The 15,450-nt window shown below is 37.5% G+C and overlaps 1 protein-coding gene and 1 long non-coding RNA gene across 4 annotated transcripts in view; one reads left to right on the forward strand and one right to left on the reverse strand.

Moving 5' to 3' along the window:
- DCX (doublecortin) overlaps positions 1-15,450 on the reverse strand; it is a 365,391-nt gene that overhangs the window by 285,698 nt on the left and 64,243 nt on the right. The gene's annotated exons all lie outside the window — the stretch shown is intronic.
- Positions 1-15,450, forward strand: part of LOC309620848 — a 144,508-nt gene that overhangs the window by 99,415 nt on the left and 29,643 nt on the right. The window lies entirely within an intron of this gene.

Genomic DNA, 15,450 nt, shown 5'->3' on the forward strand with positions numbered 1-15,450 from the left:
GATTTATTGAGATATCCAATCATGACATTACCTCCGCTTCCTGACAGCATCTATATCCAGAGAAAAGACCTCTTCCTTGAATCCTTCCCCAAATCACCTAACATGAACCCAAATCCTATATACTAAGTCCTTTCTAAACTCTTATGATGGGGTGGCCCATGGATCCCCATGACGTGCATTCTCTCTCCCTGCAACAAGCAATAAAACCAATTACAAGTGTGTTCCCAGTGGCCTTTGGCTGGAGGGCATTGACATAACTGATTATGCAGTATCAACTCCAGGGTCTGAATAAATCAAAAACACCTCCATTCTGGTCTTTCAGTATAAGTTCCTTTTCCCTTTTCCCTCAGCACACACTTTTAAAAATTACTTATTGCATTTAATCTAAATATTATTAAGATATATCAGGTTATTTAATCTGTACAGAAGACACTCAAAAGCTTCCTTAAACTCTGCTGTAGCTTCCTGTTTCTTTGCTTACATAACAGATTGATGTCTGGGTTAGTGATTAAGAAGAAGGGCAGAAGATGGTGGTGTGGAAAAAGACAAGGAGTTAGTGTCTCCCCACAACTAGGGTGCCTGCCGCTGCTGGTGTGGGACCCTGATGCCCAAGGAGATGGGAGGAATCCCCAAGTGAACCGGATCTTGGTTCACGAGCCAGGGGTTGGGCCAAAGTTCCTATGGTGGGAGCTCTGAGTCCGAACCACTGGACTAACAGAGAACCTCAGACCCCAAGGAATATTCATTGTAGTGAGGTCTCACGGAGGTCCCCATCTCAGCACCCAGAACCAGCTCTATCCAACAGCCTACAAACTCCAGTGCTGGAAGCCTCAGGCCAAACAACCAGTAAGACAGGAACACAATCCCACTCATAAAAATAAAAAAAAAATGAGACAGCAAAAAAATATGTCACAGATGAAGGAGCAAGGTAAAAACCTACAAGACCAAATAAATGAATAGGAAATAGGCAATATACCTGAAAAAGAATTCAGATTAATGATAGTAAAGATGACCCAGAATCTCAGAAATAGAATGGAGACATAGATTGAGAAGATACAAGAAGTGTTTAACAAAGATCTAGAAGAACTAAAGAACAAACACACAGAGAAGAACAACACAATAACTGAAATGAAAAATACACTAGAAGGAATCAATAACAGAATAACTGAGGCAAAAGAATGAATAAGTGAGCTGGAAGACAAAATGGTGGAAATAACTGCCGAGGAGCAGAGTAAAGAAAAAAGAATGAAAAAAATTGAAAATGATCTCAGAGACCTCTGGGACAACACTAAACACACCAGCATTTGAATTATAGGGGTCCCAGAAGAAGAAGAGAAAAAGAAAGGGTCTGAGAAAATATTTGAAGAGATTATAGTGGAAAACTTCCCTAACATGGGAAAGGAAATAGTCACCCAAGTCCAGGAAGCTCAGAGAGCCCCATACAGGATAAACCCTAGGAGAAACACACCAAGACACATATTAATCAAACGAACAAAAATTAAATTCAAAGAAAAAATATTAAAACAGCAAGGGAAAAACAAAAAATAACAAACAAAGGAATCCCCATAATGTTATCAGTTGATTTTTCAGCAGAAACTCTGCAGGCCAGAAGGGAGTGGCAGGATATACTTAAAGTGATGAAAGAGAAAAACCTACAACCAAGATTACTCTACACAGCAAGGATCTCATTCAGAGTCAGTGGAGAAATCAAAAGCTTTTCAGACAAGCAAAAGCTAAGAGAATTCAGCACCACCAAACCAGCTTTACAACAAATGCTGTAGGCGGGAAGCTTCTCTAGGCGGGAAACACAAGAGAAGAAAAAGACCCACAAAAACAAACCCAAAACAATTAAGAAAATGGTAATAGGAACATACATATTGATAATAACCTTGAATGTAAATGGATTAAATGCCCCAACCAAAAGACAAAGACTGGCTGAATGCATATAAAAACAAGACCCATATATATGCTGTCTACAAGAGACGCACTTCAGACCTGGGGACACATACAGACTGAAAGTGAAGGGATGGAAAAAGATATTCCATGCAAATGGAAATCAAGAGAGCTGGAATAGCAATACTTGTATCCGATAAAATAGACTTTAAAATAAAGACTGTTACAAGAGACAAGGAGGGACACTACATAATGATCAAAGGATCAATCCAAGAAGAAGATATAACAGTTATAAATGTCTAGGCATCCAACATAGGAGCACCTCAATACATAAGGCAAATGCTAACAACCATGAAAGGAGAAATCGACAGTAACACAATAATAGTAGGGAACTTTAACACCCCACTTACACCAATGGACAGATCATCCAAACAGAAAATAAATAAGGAAACACAACTTTTAAATGACACAATAGACCAGATAGATTTAATTGAGATTTATAGAACATCCCACCCAAAAGTGGCAGAATACACTATCTTTTCAAGTGCACACAGAACATTCTCCAGGATAGATCACATCTTGGGTCACAAATCAAGCCTCAGAAAATTTAAGAAAATTGAAATCATATCAAGCATCTTTTCTGACCACAATGATATGAGATTGGAAATCAATTACAGGAGAAAAACTGTAAAAAACACAAATACATGGAGGCTAAACCGTGTGCTACTAAATAACCAAGAGATCACTGAAGAAATCAAAGAAGAAATAAAAAAATACATAGAAACAAATGACAACAAAAACACAACGACCCAAAACCTATGGGACGCAGCAAAAGCAGTTCTAAGAGGGAAGTTTATAACAATTCAATCTCACCTCAAGAAACAAGAAAAATCTCAAACAATCTAACCCTACACTTAAAACAATTAGAGCAAGAACAAAAAAAACCCAAAGTCAGTAGAAGGAAAGAAATCAAAAAGATCAGAGCAGAAATAAATGAAATAGAAATGAAGAAAACAATAGCAAAGATCAGTAAACCTAAAAGCTGGTTCTTTGAGAAGATAAACAAAATTGATAAACCCTTAGCCAGTCTCATCAAGAAAAAAAGGGAGAGGATGCAAATCAATAAAATTAGAAATGAAAAAGGAGAAGTCACAACTGACACTGCAGAAATACAGAGGATTATAAGAGACTACTGCAAACAACTGTATGCCAATAAAATGGACAACCACGAAGAAATGGACAAATTCTTGGAAAGGTACAATTTTCCAAGACTGAACCAGGAAGAATTAGAAAATATAAACAGACCTATCACAAGTAATGAAATTGAAACCGTAATCAAAAATCTTCCAACAAACAGAAGTCCAGGACCAGATGGCTTCACAGGAGAATTCTATCAAACATTTAGAGAAGAGCTAACACCGATCCTTCTCAAACTCTTCCAAAAAGTTGCAGAGGGAGAAACACTCCCAAATTCATTCTGCGAAGCCACCATCACCCTGATACCAAAACCAGAAAAAGATATCACACAAAAAGGAAAATTATAGACCAATATCACTGATGAACATGGATGCAAAAATCCTGAACAAAATACTAGCAAACAGAATCCAACAGCACAGCACATTAAAAGGATCATACACCATGATCAAGTGGTATTTATCCCAGGGATGCAAGGATTCTTCAATATACATAAATCAATCAATGTGATACACCACACTAACAAATTAAGGAATAAAAACCATATGGTCATCTCAATAGATGCAGAAAAAGCTTTTGACAAAATTCAACACCCATTTATGATAAAAACTCTCCAGAAAATGGGCATAGATGGAAACTACCTCAACATAATAAAGGCCATATATGACAAACCCACAGCAAGCATCATACTCAATGGTGAAAAACTGAAAGCATTTCCACTAAGATCAGGAACAAGACAAGGATGTCCACTCTTGCCACTCTTATTCAACATAGTTTTGGAAGTCCTAGCCACAGCAATCAGAGAAGAAAAAGAAATAAAAGGAATACAAATTGGAAAAGAAGTAAAACTGTCACTGTTTGCCGATGACATGATACTATACATAGAGAATCCTAAAGATACCACCAGAAAACTACTAAAACTAATCAATGAATTTGGTAAGGTTGAAGGATACAAAACTAGTGCTCGGAAATCTCTGGCATTCCTATACACCAACAACGAAAAATCAGAAAGAGAAATTAATGAAACACTACCATTTACAACTGCAACAAAAAGAATAAAATACCTAGGAATAAACCTGCCTAAGGAGGCGAAAGACTGATACTCAGGAAACTATAAAACACTGATGAAAGAAATCAAAGACGACATAAACAGATGGAGAAACATACCATGTTCTTGGATTGGAAGAATCAATATTGTGAAAATGAATATATTACCCAAAGCAATCTACAGATTCAATACAATCCATATCAAACTACCAATGGCATTCTTCACAGAATTAGAACAAAAAATTTTACAATTCGTATGGAAACACAAAAGACCCCAATTAGCCAAAGCAATCTTGAGAAAGAAAAACGGAGTTGGAGGAATCAGGCTCCTCGACTTCAAACTATACCACAAAGCTACAGTAATCAAAACAGTATGGTATTGGCACAAAAACAGAAATACAGATCAATGGTACAGGATAGAATGCCCAGAGATAAACCCACGCACATATGAGCACCTAATTTATGGCAAAGGAGGCAAGAACATACAATGGAGAAAAGACAGCCTCTTCAATAAGTGGTTCTGGGAAAAGTGGACAGTTACATGTAAAACAATAAAATTAGAACACTATCTAACACCATACACAAAAATAAACTCCAAATGGATTAAAGACCTAAATGTAAAGCCAGGCACTATAAAACTCTTAGAGGAAAACATAGGAAAAACACTCTTTGACATAAACCACAGCAAGATCTTTTTTACCCACCTCCTAGAGTAACAGAAATAAAAACAAAAATAAACAAATGGGACTTAAAAGCTTTTGCACAGCAAAGGAAACCATAAACAAGACAAAAAGACAACCCTCAGAATGGGAGAAAATATTTGCAAATGAAAAAACAGCCAAAGATTAATCTCCAAAATATACAAACAGCTCATGGAGCTCAATATCAAAAAAACAAACAACCCAGTTAAAAAATGGGCAGAAGACTTGAATAGACATTTCATCAAGGAAGACATACAGATGGCCAAGAGGCACATGAAAAGATGCTCAACATCACTAATTACTAGAGAAATGCAAATCAAAACTACAATGAGGTATCACCTCACACCAGTCAGAATGGCCATTATCAAAGAATCTAGAAACAATAAATGCTTGAAAGGGTGTGGTGAAAAGGGAACCCCTCTTGCACTGTTGGTGGGAATGTAAATTGATACAACCACTATGGAAAACAGTATGGAGGTTCCTTAAAAAACTAGAAATAGAACTACCATATGACCCAGCAATCCCACTACTGGGCATATACCCTGAGAAAACCATAATTCAAAAAGAGTCATGTACCACAATGTTCATTGCAGCACCATTTACAATAGCCAGGACATGGAAACAACGTAAGTGTCCATTGACAGATGAATGGATAAAGAAGATGTGGCACATATATACAATGGAATATTACTCAGCCATAAAAAGAAATGAAATTGAGTTATTTGTAGTGAGGTGAATGGACCTAAAATCTGTCATACAGAGTGAAGTAAGTCAGAAAGAGAAAAACAGATACCGCATGCTAACGCATATATATGGAATCTAAAAAAAAAATGGTATAATGAACCTAGTTGCAGGACAGGAATAAAGACATAGACATAGAGAATGGACTTGAGGACATGGGGTGGGAGGGGGAAGCTGGGGCGAAGTGAGAGTAGCATTGACATATATACACTACTGAATGTAAAATAGCTAGGTAGTGGGAAGCAGCCGCATAGCACAGGGAGATCAACTCGGTGCTTTGCGATGACGTAGAGGGGTGGGATAGGGAGGATGGGAGGGAGGCTCAAGAGGGATGGGATATGGGGACATATGTATGCATGTGGATGATTCACTTTGTTGTACAACAGAAACCAACACAGTATTGTGAAGCAATTATATTCCAATAAAGATCTATTAAAAAAAGAAAAAAAGAAGAAGGGCACATGATGGGTAACTCTGTACCTTAACAATTAAGTTTAAAGCCATAACTACTGTTTTCTCATTTTCAGCAGTAGCTTCTGAGTAATAGCTCTTTTCCACTGTATTTATAATACATAAACCCCCTATTTTCATAGTAGTCAGGAAATCTTTTGTGAAATGTTTTGAAATGCTTTATGTACATGTCATTGTTTGTTAGTGTAAAATTGTCATCGTATACACTACCCACTAAGACTTGGAGAAAATTACACAATCAATAGAGATCTTTGCATATAGTCCAGGAGGGGAAATTTTCCCCCTCTACCCCTCTTGAGTTCTTGTGGTGGGACAAATAATAAAGTTAACACAAGGCAGAGTAACAGGAGAAAAAGAAACAAATTTCAATTCATGCACATGAAGGTCTCATAGAAATGGACCTAAGAAGTGGCTAAATCAGGCAGCCTTTTATACTTTTTAGACACAGAAACAATAAATTTGTGAGGAATTGACAGGGCAAAGAAACTTAGATTCTGGGTGCTCAAATAGTGAAGAATCTAAACAGAATCTGGGTTTGGGGTAGTAAATTTAAAGAAGTAACCAGGTTTGTTTATATAGGCTTCTCAGTCTGAATTCCCTATCTCTGATGATAAGGGTAGCCTTCTACCCCCAGATGCAGGGAATGCACCTTTCACATGAGAGATTTATTTCCTGCTTTCAGGGAGACAGAAAGGACAGAGTGTCCCTCTTGAGTTGGTCGTTTAAGTAACTTTAATTCAAAATAATCAATATGCTATTGAAGCACATTTTGGGGCAGCCTATCTTGGGCTCCCACAATACACAAGGAAGGGATAAAAGTGAATAAAATTAAAGAAATAGTAGGGACCATATGGGAAGTAAAAAATAGAAGCCTGGTAAGATTCCTGTAAGTTTTAAAGTTAGTAGTGCCTTTGAACTTACAGAATGAGCAGAATTAGGGCAAATAGACCATTTCACCATTTCACCTGAACTGGGACAAAAGAACAGGTGAAAGAAACTGTTTATTGACAATCTACCATGTACCAGGTTCCTTGCTAGGTACTTCATATAACTTCATACCATTTAATTCTTACAACACCACCCTGAAATAGATTGATCCACATTTTACAGATTAAAAAACCAAGCTTCAGAGCACTTAAGGTCACACAGCTGATTAAGTGACAATAGTCAAATCTTGGTGATGCCGCCCTCTCCCCAGGTTAATTTCCTAATATAATGTCACTCCTGGAAATAACACTCTGACTCAAGAAACTCATAATCTGATGGGGGAAAGACAAACAAGTATGACAAAATCAGCAAAGAGCTAACTAAAAAGACTGAGTTCAGGGAATTCCCTGGTGGTCCAGTGGTTAGGCCTCCACACTTCCACTGCAGGGGGCACGGGTTCGATCCCTGGTCAGGGAACTAAGATCCTGCAAGCCGCACTGTGCGGCCAAAAATAAATAAATTAATTAATTAAATAAAAAGACTGAGTTCAAACACAGCTTAGTAGTAGAACCATAGTATTCACAGGAAAAGCCTCCAGATTCCACATACCATAAAGTTTAGCCATTTAATGTGTACAATTCAATGTTTTTTGGTATATTTAGAGAGTTGTGCAACCATCATCACAATCTAATTTCGGAACATGTTTGTCCTCCCCCAGAGAAACCCTGTACCTATTGGCAGTCACTCCCCATTTCCCCCAACTCCTTACCCCAGCCCTAGGCAACCACTAATGTACTTTCTGTCTCTATGGATTTGCCTGTTCTGGACATTTCATATAGAATAATACAATATGTGGTCCTTTGTGACTGACTTCTTACACTTAGCATAATGTTTTCAAGGTTCACCCATGTTGTAGTATGTATCAACGCTTCATTCCTTTTTTTGCCAAATAATATTCCACCTCCTCCTTATCTTTTGCTTGCTAACAGAGCCCTGGTTTCGATCAATTATAAGACAGGCTTATATCCCAAGGTAGGTCATATCACAGACGTTCAATCTTAATTAATCCAAGCTAGGATTTTTCAAAATCAGGTTGTGATCCATTAGTGAGTCAGAAAATCAAATCAGTAGGTCGCAATCAACATGTCTTATTGTGGTAAAAAGCACATAACATAGTGGCTACATCAATTTACACTCCCACCAACAGTGTACAAGTGTTCCTTTTTCTCCACATCCTCACCAACATTTGTTTTTTGTGTTCTTTTTGATGATAGCCTTTCTGACAGATGTGAGGTGATATCTCATTGTGGTTTTGATTTGCATTTCCCTGATGATTAGAGATGTTGTGCATCTTTTTCATGTGCCTGTTGCCCACCTGCACTTCCTCTTTGGAGCTCTTTTCAGCTCTTCTGCCCATTTTTTAATCAGGTTGTTTGTTCTTTTGATGTTGAGTTGTATGAGCTGTTTATATGTGCTGGATACTAATCCCTTATTGGTCATATCATTTGCAAATGTTTTCTCCCATTCAGTAGGTTGTCTCTTCATTTTGTTGATGGTTTCCTTGGCTGTGCAAAAGCTTTTAAGTTTAATTAGGTCCCATTTGCTTATTTTTGCTTTTATTCCCTTTACTTTAGGAGACAGATCCAAAAAAATATTGCTGCGATTTATGTCAAAGAGTGTTCTGCCTATGTTTCCCACTAGGAGTTTTATAGTACCCAGTCTTACATTTAGGTCTTTAATCCATTTGGAGTTTACTTTTGTATGTGGTGTTAGAGAATGTTCTAATTTAATTATTTACATGTAGCTGTCCAGTTTTCCCAGCACCACTTACTGAAGAAACTGTATTTTCTCCATTGTATATTCTTGCCTCCTTTTCATAGTTAATTGACCATGAGTGTGTGGGTTTATTTCTGGGCTCTCTGTTCTGTTCCATTGATCTGTAATTCTGTTTCTGTGCCAGTACCACACTGTTTTGATTACTGTAGCTTTGTAGTATAGTCTGAAGTCAGGGAGTGTGATTCCTCCAGCTCTGTTCTTCTGTCTCAAGATTGTTTTGGATATTTGGGATCTTTTATGTTTCCATACAAGTTTTAAAATTATTTGTTCTAGTGGAAAACAATGTGGAGGTTTCTCAAAAACCTAAAAATAGAACTACCATATGACCCAGCAATTCCACTCCTGGGTATATATCTGAAAAAGACAAAAACATTAATTTGAAAAGATACATGCACCCCAATGCTCATAACAGCATTATTTACAATTGCCAAGATATGGAAGCAACCTAAATGTGCATCAACAAATGAATGGATAAAGAAGATGTGGTATACACACACACACACACACACGAACACACACACACACACACACAATGGAATACTACTCAGCCATAAAGAAAAACAAAATTTTGCCATTTGCAGCAACATGGCTGGACTTGGAGGGCATCTTGCTAAGTGAAATAAGTCAGACAGCGAAAGACAAATACTATATGATATCACTTATATGCGGAATCTGAAAAATACAACAAACTAGTGAATATATCAAAAAGAAGCAGACTCACAGATATAGAGAACAAACTACTGGTTACTAGTGGGGGGAGGGGCAATGTAAGGGTGGGGAGTGGGAGATAAAACCTATTGGGTAAAAGATAGGCTCAAGGATGTATTGTACAACATGGGGAATACAGACAATATTTTGTAATAACTGTAAATGGAAAGTAATCTTTAAAAATTGTATAAAAACATTAAAATTTAAAAAAAATTAAATAAAAAGTGTTGCTATAAAAAACACGTAACAATATTTACTATCTTAACCATTTTTAAGTAAACAGTGCATTAGTATTAACTATGTGCATATTATTGTGCAACAGATCTCTGGAACTTTTTCATCTTGCCAAACCAAAACTCTACACCTATTAAACAACAACTCCCTATTTCCCCAACCCCCCCAGTCCCTGGTAACCACCATTGTACTTTCTGTTTCCATGAACTTGACTACTGTAGATACCTTATATCACAGAGGAATCATGCAGTTTTTGTCTTTTTGTGACTGGTTTGTTTTACTGAGCATAATGTTCTCAAGGTTCATCTGTGTTGCAGTATGTGACAGGATTTTCTTCTTTTTTAAGGCTAAATAATATTCCATTGTATGTATATATTGCTTTTTTTTAACCATCCATCCTTTGATGGACGTTTAGGCTGCTTTCATTTCTTGACTATTGTGAATAATGCAATGATCACGGGTGTACAATCAATATCATTTTGAGATCCAATTTTCAATTCTTTTGGATATATACCCAGAAGTGGAATTGCTGGATCATGTGGTAATTTTGTTTTTATTTTTTTGAGGAACTTCCATACTGTTTTCCATAGTGGCTGCACCATTTTACATTCCTACCAACAGAGCAGAAGGGTTCCAATTTTTCCACATCCTCACCAACACTTGTTATTTTCTGTTTTATTTTTATTTTTTATTTTTGATAACAGCCATCTTTAGGGGTATGAGATAATATCTCATTGTGGTTTTGATTTGTATTTCCCTGATGATTAGTGAAGTTGTGCATCTTTGCATATGTTTTTTGTCCATTTGTATATCTTCTTTGGAGAGATGTTTATTCAAATCCTTTGCTCATTTAAAAAATTGGGTTATTTGTTGTTGTTCTTGTTGTTATTGAGTTGTAGAAGTTCTTTATATACCTTAGATATTAACCCCTTATTAGATACATGGCTTGCAAATATTTTCTCCAATTGATAGGTTGCCTTTTCACTCTCTTGATTGTTTCCCTTGCTGCACAAATGTTTTAAAATTTGACTTAGTCCCATTTGTCTATTTTTGTTTTTGCTTCCTGTGTTTTTGGTGTTATATCCAAGAAATTACTGCCAAGTCCAATGTCATGAAATTTTCCACTATGATTTCTTATACGAGTTTTATAGTTTCAGGTCTCACATTTAGGTCTTTAATCCTTTTTTTTAAAAATTAATTATTAATTAATTTTTTGGCTGTGTTGGGTCTTCGTTTCTGTGCAAGGGCTTTCTCTAGTTGCAGCGAGCGGGGGCCACTCTTCATCGCGGTGCGTGGGCCTCTATCACAGCCTCTCTTGTTGCGGAGCACAGGCTCCAGACGCGCAGGCTCAGTAGTTGTGGCTCACGGGCCCAGTTGCTCCGCGGCATGTGGGATCTTCCCAGACCAGGGCTCGAACCCGTGTCCCCTGCATTGGCAGGTAGATTCTCAACCACTCTGTCACCAGGGAAGCCCCCAAGTCTTTAATCCTTTTTGCGTTAATTTTTGTATATGGTGTAAGGTAAGGATCCAACATCATTCTTTTGCAGTTTTCCCAGCACCATTTGTTGAAGAGACTATTCTTTTCCCACTGTGTATTTTGGCACCCTTATCATAGTTCATTTGACCATATATGTGAGGGTGAGCACTCTATTCTGTTCCATTGGTTGATATTTCTGTCTTTATGCCAGTGCCATACTGCTTTGATTACTGTAGCTTTGTAATATGTTTCGAAAGCAGAAGGTGTGAGGCCTTCAGCTTTTGTTTTTCTTTCTCAAGATTATTTTGGCTATTTGGGGTCCTTTGAGATTCTGTATGAATTTTAGGATGTCTATACAGAAAGCCAAAACTGAATCAAAACAATTAATTGAGGACTACCACGTGCTAAGCATCATTGAATGCAATTATAAAACACCTATGACAGTCTTTACCCTAAAAGTAATCTTAATCTCTTTGGCACAACCAAATGGACTTGATTTTTAATCACTGTATTCCCAGTGTGTACAACAGTTTCTAGCACTAGTAGGTGCTCAATAATTATTTGTTAAATTAAACAAATATAATAAAGCTATTTAATACACAATTCAAATAACGGTAAGACCATAGGTGTGTGGGTTATCTCTGGGCTTTCTATCCTGTTTCATTGATCTATATTTCTGCTTTTGTGCCAGTACCATACTGTCTTGATTATTGTAGCTTTGTAGTATAGTCTGAAGTCAGGGAGACTAATTCCTCCAGCTCTATTTTTCTTTCTCAAGATTGCTTTGGCTATTCGGGTTCTTTTGTGTTTCCATACAAATTTTAAGATTTTTTGTTCTAGCTCTGTACAAAATGCCATTGTGCTAAGCTTCATCTGAACTATATGTTATCATAGTCTGAATCTTCCAGACTTTAGACCATTATTTTATCAAATGTTCTTTTTGCTTTTCTTCATCATGAATGTCTTCTGACTTATTTGCCTGTTAGAAGTGTGGTTAACAGCATGTACATTGGAACCTGTCTGCCTGAGTTCATAATCCCAGCTCCACGGGTTATTAGCCATATGACTCTGGTCAAGAGTCTTAACCTCTCTGACACTCAGTTTCTTCATCTGTAAAATAGGGATATTAATAGTTTTGAGGATTAAGCAAAATGATATTTGTTGTATATAAGTATTTGCTGCTATTATTTTTAGTATTATTATTAACACCAGTCAATTCTCTATTAAAAGAAAGACAAAAATACACATTATTAAAAAGGTGTATTAGAGGTTGACAGGTAGTAGCTTTAAGAATATCCAGTAATGGGCAAGGTAGGAGTCTTTTTATAATTCCATTTTATTTCCCCTTTGTTCCCAATTGTAGCTATCCAAGTGGCAGGTGGCTAAAGCACAAGTACTCACTACTAACTTCTCATTAAGCTACCTTAAACTGTAATTGAAGTTACCTTACTCTTCATTTTGAAAGACTTGACCTATAAGGCACCTGAAATGGTATTGTCTATGGAATAATCACCATTAGTTGGTGTTGCAATAAACTATTTTAACTTTTTTAAATCTTGAGAAGCTTACAAAACAGAAATGGAAGCCACTGGAACTTTGTGAGAGGTAGTTTAAAGCTTCTTCAGAGTTTCCCAGAGCATCCTGCATCAGAGCATGAACTGTGCAGAGAATTTCAAGTTTTGATCTACCATAACCTAACCCTAACCCTATATGATAAGGTCATGGAGTTAAAAACAAAGTGTAGGTAATCCATTCTGCCATGATACTCATTTTCGATAAAATACTATTTGGTTGTAGCCTGTTCCTTTAAGACTCACCCCTGTTGGTGGGAGCAACCAAAACATTCATAAAAGGGGCTTGAAACTACACTCCCACTTCTTCAAGATGCATTCCTGAACTACCCTATTCGCCACACATCAAACTCCATTCCAGCTAGTTCTGTTGTCTGATGCTCATCTTGATATTTGTAGCCTCTTACTAACTCTAGTTCCTCTCATTTCTTTGGTAGCTTGGTGTTACTGTTTCTTTAGCATCTGGTCCACTTTGTCTCCTGGACCCCTGTTCTCCACCTCTCTCCCGCTTCAGGTTGCTCAGAATAATTAGCCAGGATCTAACCTTTCTGGCTAGACCTCAGGATCCTTTCTCATTAACTGACTGCCACAATCAGTCCTGGTAAGTACAGCCAAGCACTCTTGGGAACTGCCCTTTTGTATGGCTCTGGTCTCAGAGGAGTCAACACCAGATAATTATCATTTGGGGGAAGGTGTACTATCACCCATCAGCAATGTTTCTTATCACTCTGTTATTCATCAGTTTTCCACACAAACTCTCTCCCATATGCAGCCTCTTTATTTACTATCTTTAAGAGCCTTTTAGGTGTATGAAGAGAGAAATCATTTCATAGACATTCACTCATACACAATGGAAAGCATAAACGTGTGCACATGTGTGAATTTGTGTATGTATATATTAGCTGCATGGAAGAGGGGCAGCTACGTGGTCAGGAATGTGGGTCCCTTGGGAAAGAAGAAGAGGGAAATGGAGGCTGAGTAGGCAACCAATTAATATCCATGACAGCAAATGAATGTGGACAAGTTATGAAATAAATCTCATTCATAATGGATAACACTGTATTTTCAGGTGAGTATAGGACTATATATGATGCAAGTTAAATATAATATGTTGCCTTGTGGGTGTAAAGTCCTCAATTTTTAGGTATAAAAATGCAGAATACAAGGTGTCAAACCGGCAAGTTTTCAGTCTGCAGCCATAAAATTCCCTCCAAGATTCAACCCAGTGGGAAGAACAGGAAAGGAGATGAATTCCAGTGTAGACCTTAAAAACTGTACTGAAAAAGAGGAACTATAATGTAAGAATTGTGGTATAGTCAGTAAAGATTACTCTCAATAAACACGAGTGCCAAGCACACAATAGGCACTGAGTAAAAATCTTATTGAATTGATTCAAACAATATAATTTTCAATAGACAGACCTGGATTTCTATCTACTTCACTAAGTAAATAGTGAACATAGATCATTAGGATTCATTAAGTAAATAGAGAACACAGTTACATCTTTTCTGGTGTACCAATTAAAAATTTACATTTGCCTGGTAGTTAACAGAAAGTGGAAAACAGTGGCTCAAACAAATTGGGGGTTTATTTTTTCTCATGAAGAAGTCCAGAGGTGGGCAGTCCAGGACTGGCATGGCTCACCACCATCCTTAGGGTATGGCTGTATTGTCCGCTCACCCACCACTTTAAGAAACATCCTCAGAAGTTGTAACCAACAGTTTCTCCTTCATACCTTTGACCAGAAGTGTGAAATATAGTCATGCCTATCTGCCAGGAAGGTTGGGAAATGCTTCCCAAAAGTTGGGGCTCCATTAGTTAAAAAAGAAAAAAGAAAGGGAAATGGATATTGGGTAAGGAACTTGTATTCTCTGCTCTAGTACACTCCTCTAACTTCCAAACATCTATGCACATCCTTCTTCCCACTATGGAACGCACTCACCCTCCTCCCAAGCGAGGCAGAATTCCCATCTAATTACTAGATCCACTAACAAACTCAGAATTTTGGGTGATGTGAAGTCCTCTTCATCAGGTTTGAATGTGGCAGAGGATACCAAAGCAAAAATTCCCATCAGAAAAAGGAGAACGCAAAACTCTAAATCCTAACAATTACTGTCATTCTAAACAGGAAGAGTGAAGTAGAAAAAAATCGGCAGGAGAATAAATTCCTTGGTTAGCTCATCTGGCAGCCCTTGAAATCTTTGAAATTGTCTGGGAGGATTTCCCTTGTCCATTGCCCTGCATTTTCCCTGACCCTGTTTCTCATAGTTCTTCCGTTTCCATTATCCTCCTGGTTACATCTGAGCTGGGCTTTGTAGAGGATGTCCTTTCTGGAAGCCACATAGCTTTGGACAGCTTGCTTCTTGTTGGTGCAGGTTCAGGACCTTGGGGATTGTTGTGGGGTTTAACAGGCACAGACTGTTCCAGTCAGGTTTGGGATATTTTTTGGCAATATATTCTTCAAAATTTTCTAGCATATTTATTTCTAATCAATCTATATGTGAATAACCTTGGCCAAGGATCTTTTCTAGACTAGCTCTACTCAAAGTTCCAGACTGCGACAAGGTACGGTGCTCACAACAGAATGTAAATTAACACACTGCTGCCTTCACTGAGAAAGTCTTGACATAAAAAAGTCAGCTGAACTAAA

Source organism: Balaenoptera borealis (genome assembly GCF_965194805.1).
Source record: "Balaenoptera borealis genome assembly, chromosome: X".
Taxonomy (NCBI): Eukaryota; Metazoa; Chordata; class Mammalia; order Artiodactyla; family Balaenopteridae; genus Balaenoptera; species Balaenoptera borealis.